Genomic DNA, 5,036 nt, shown 5'->3' with positions numbered 1-5,036 from the left:
CCGGTGAAGCTCCGGCGACTACTCTGATCCGGCATCGGTTCGCGTGCCTGAGCAAACCCTAGATCCGAAAGGTTGCTCTCGTTTTTCTCTAAGTCCCGAATCTGCAATATTTTATGCCCTGTTCATCTTGCTATATCTGCATGACCGTAGCTCCGTTTTGTGCATATGATATATCAAAATATTCATCTCATGATACTCTTCAATTAGTGTCATTTGCATGCATGTTAGTCTCCATATTGATGCCCTAATCTTTTTTGCAAAAGTGCTATATGATGTTGTCTGCTGGAATTTAATAGAACTTGATGATTTGTCATTTTCGTTGCATTTTGTGTGTGCATCCTATGAGCATGATGTCTACATGTTTTATGAGATACATCATGCCATATTTAAAGTGGTGCAAGTCTTGTATATTTTTGAGCTTTGTGGTGACTAGAACAAGCATGCAAAGTAGGCTTCATAATGTTGTTGTTTTCAGACACTTAGTAATTTTGATGTTGTTACATTTTTATGTTATGTAAACTTGTTGCTACCATGAGATGCATGCACATTTTTAGATAGTTCAGTAAGCATTTTTTGAAGACATGGTTCTGCTCTATCCATTCATGCCTCTGGCTGCAATTATGGAGCACTCTAGCTTGTCATTTCCTTGCTCTACTTTTGCTAAATATCGTCCCTGGCAAATTGTTAATATGAGATTCAACTTTGCCATGGGTGTTGCTAGGGATACATGTACCCTATGAAATTTCTCTTGCCATGCTTAGCTTGTTGAATATGTATAAACCATGTCGGTTACCTTGTTATGCCATGAAATTCCTTGTGGTGAGTGAATGGAGCTTGCAAAGATGCTATCATGAATCTGTTTCTGCCATGTCATGTTTTTCTTCCAAGTCTGAAATTGTTCATATAACTTGCCATGTTTGCTTGGGTGCTACATATTATCTATGCATCTTTTGTTAAAGATCAGTAAGGGACTTTTGTTCTATGCTTTGAGTACTAGCATGCCATGCCTTTGTTTGCCATGATATGTTCCTGTAGCATGTTGTTTTCTAGCTCAAAACATTGCTACATGATGCTGTTTTGACATGTTTAGTATTTTCTCCAAGTCTGTGGAACTGTTATCATTTGCATTTTTGCCATGCTATTTTGAGCTTGTTCTATTGAGAACTAGCAGGAGCTCAATGTTCATTATTTGTAGAGCTTCACCTGTACTTTATGGTCTTGTGCTTTGTTGCTATGTTGGAGTGATGTAGCATAGTTTCTTGTTGCATTATAAGTGCTATGATGCTGTTAATCTTAGATTTGCATCATTATTGTATTCCTTGTCTTTCGCAAACCGTGCATCCGTTTCCGGTGATCCTTATATCGATTTCAACCGAAATCACCCCATATTTATAGCAGCACACTTGGTTTGCCAAGTTGATGCCTTGATCATCCTTTTCCTTTCGGAGTACCCATATGCATTGCACATCATATCTTGCATTTCATGCCATGTATTGCATCATGTTGCTTGTGCATTGCACTGTGGTTGATTGTTGTTCCATTGCTTGTGTTCTCGCTTTGGGTAGAGCCGGGAGACGAGATCGTGAACGAGGAACCTGTTGAGTACGCTAATGAGGAGCAAGCTTTCGACAACTCTGAGAACTTTGCATGCAAGATGACCATTACCCTCGATATCACTACTATCTTTGCTTGCTAGTTGTTCGCTTTATCGCTATGTCGCGCTACCTATCACTTGTTTATCATGCCTCCCATATTGCCATGTCAAGCCTTTAACCCACCTTTCTAGCAAACCATTGTTTGGCTAAGTTACCGCTTTTGCTCAGCCCCTCTTATAGCGTCGCTAGTTGCAGGTGCCTTGCAGGTTATTCCATGTTGGAACATGGATATGTTGGGATATCACAATATCTCTTACTTATTTAATGTATCTATATACTAGGCAAAGGGTGGAAGGCTTGGCCTTTTGCTCGGTGTTTTGTTCCACTCTTGCCGCCCTAGTTTCCGTCATACCGTTGTTATGTTCCTCGATTTTGCATTCCTTACACAGTTGGGGTTATGGGACCCCCTTGACAGTTTGCTTTGAATAAAACTCCTTCAGAAAGGCCCAACAATTGTTTTACATTTTCCCAACAAACTAAGCCTTTTTCCCTTGGGAGTTGCAAACCCGAGGGTCATCTTTATTTACCCCCCCCCCCTGGGCCAGTGCTCCTTTGAGTGTTGGTCCGAACCGGGCAACCTGTGGGTCCACCTCGGGGAAACTCGAAAGTTGGTTTTACTCGTAGCTTGAACCATCCGGTGTGCCCTAAGAGCTGAAGGAAATATGCCCTAGAGGCAATGAGAAAGTTGTTATTTATATTTCCTTATATCATAATAAATGTTTATTATTCATGCTAGAATTGTATTAACCGAAAACTTAGTACATGTGTGAAGACATAGACAAACAGAGTGTCACTAGTATGCCTCTACTTGACTAGCTCGTTAATCAAAGATGGTTAAGTTTCCTAGCCATGGACAAAGAGTTGTCATTTGACGAACGGGGTCACATCATTAGAGAATGATGTGATTGACTTGACCCATCCGTTAGCTTAGCACTTTGATCGTTTAGTTTACTGCTATTGCTTTCTCCATAACTTATACATGATCCTATGACTATGAGATTATGCAACTCCTGAATACCGGAGGAACACTTAGTGTGCTATCAAATGTCACAACGTAACTGGGTGACTATAAATATGCTCTACAGGTGTCTCTGATGGTGTTTGTTGAGTTGGCATAGATCGAGATTAGGATTTGTCACTCCGTGTATCGGAGAGGTATCTCTGGGCCCTCTCGGTAAAGCACATCACTATAAGCGTTGCAAGCAATGTGACTAATGAGTTAGTTACGGGATGTTGCATTATGGAACGAGTAAAGAGACTTGGCGGTAACGAGATTGAACTAGGTATTGGGATACCGACGATCGAATCTCGGGCAAGTAACATACCGATGACAAAGGGAACAGTGTATGTTGTTATGCAGTTTGACCGATAAATATCTTCATAGAATATGTAGGAACCAATATGAGCATCCAGGTTCCGCTATTGGTTATTGACCGGAGATGAGTCTCGGTCATGTCTACATAGTTATCGAACCCGTAGGGTCCGCACGCTTAACATTCAATGACGATCGGTATTATGAGTTTATGTGTTTTTATGTACCGAAGGTAGTTCGGAGTCCCGGATATGATCACGTACATGATGAGGTGTCTCGAAATGGTCGAGACATAAAGATCAATATACTGGAAGGCTATGTTTGGACATCAGAATGGTTCCGGGTGAGTTCGGGCATTTACCAGAGTACCAGGGGGTTACCGCAACCACCCGGGGAGTATATGGGCCTTATTGGGCCTTAGTGTAAAAGAGGAGAGGAAGGCCAAGGTGGAGGGCGCGCCCCCTAGCCCAATCCGAATTGGGTGGGGGGCGGCCCCCCTTCCTTCACTCTCTCCCCCTTTCCTTCTCTCCTACTCCAATAAGGGAAAGGGGGGATCCTACTCCCACCGGGAGTAGGACTCCCCCCTTGGGCACGCCATAGAGGGCCAGCCCTCCCCCTCCTCCACTCCTTTATATATGGGGGAGGGGGGCACCCCATAGACACACAAGTTGATTGTTTAGCCGTGTGCGGTGCCCCACTCCATAGAATTCCACCTCGGTCATATCGTTGTAGTGCTTAGGTGAAGCCCTGCGTTGGTAACTTCATCATCACCGTCATCACGCCGTCGTGCTGATGAGGCTCTCCCTCGACACTCAGCTGGATCTAGAGTTCGTGGGACGTCACCGAGCTGAACGTGTGCAGATAGCGGAGGTGCCGTACCTTCGGTGCTAGGATCGGTCGGATCCTAAAGATGTACGACTACATCAACCGCGTTGTCATAACACTTCCGCTTATGGTCTACAACGGTACGTGGACAAAACTCTCCCCTCTCATTACTATGCATCACCTAGATGGATCTTGTGTGTGTGTGTAGGAATTTTTTTGAAATTACTGCGTTCCCCAATAGTGGTATCCGAGCCAGGTCTATGCGTAGATGTTATATGCAGGAGTAGAACACAAAGTAGTTGTGGGCATGGGTATATACATATTGCTTTCCGTCACTAGTTGATTCTTGATTCATCGGTATTGTTGGATAAAGCGGCTCAGACCGACATTACGCGTACGCTTACGCGAGACTGGTTCTACCAACGTGCTCCGCACACAGGTGGCTAGTGGGTGTCAGTTTCTCCAACTTTAGTTGAATCGGATTCAATGAACAGGGTTCTTTCTGAACATCAAAAAGCAATCACTATACCGCGTTGTGGTTTTTGATGCGTAGGTAAGAACAGTTCTTGCTCAGCCCGTAGCAGCCACGTAAAACTTGCAACCACAAAGTAGAGGACGTCTAACTTGTTTTTGCAAGGTATGTTGTGATGTGATATGGTCAATACATGATGCAAAATTTTATTGTATGAGATGATCATGTTTTGTAACAGAGTTATCGGCAATTGGCAGTAGCCATATGGTTGTCGCTTTATTGTATGAAATGCAATCGCCTTGTAATTGCTTTACTTTATCACTAAGCGGTAGCGATAGTCGTAGAAGCAATAGTTGGCGAGATGACAACGATGCTTCGATGGAGATCAAGGTGTCAAGTCGGTGATGATGGTGATCATGACGGTGCTTTGGAGATGAAGATCAAAGGCACAAGATGATGATGGCCATATCATATCACTTATATTGATTGCATGTGATGTTTATCCTTTATGCATCTTATTTTGCTTAGTTCGACGGTAGATTATAAGATGATCTCTCACTAAATTTCAAGGTATAAGTGTTCTCCCTAAGTATGCACCGTTGCTACAGTTCGTCGTGCCGAGACACCACGTGATGATCGGGTGTGATAAGCTCTACGTTCACATACAACGGGTGCAAGCCAGTTTTGCACGCGCGGAATACTCAGGTTAAACTTGACGAGCCTAGCATATGCAGATATGGCCTCGGAACACCGAGACCGAAAGGTCGAGCGT

Source organism: Triticum dicoccoides, chromosome 7A, assembly GCF_002162155.2.
Source record: "Triticum dicoccoides isolate Atlit2015 ecotype Zavitan chromosome 7A, WEW_v2.0, whole genome shotgun sequence".
Lineage (NCBI taxonomy): Eukaryota > Viridiplantae > Streptophyta > Magnoliopsida > Poales > Poaceae > Triticum > Triticum dicoccoides.
This window is presented reverse-complemented; position numbering follows the sequence as displayed.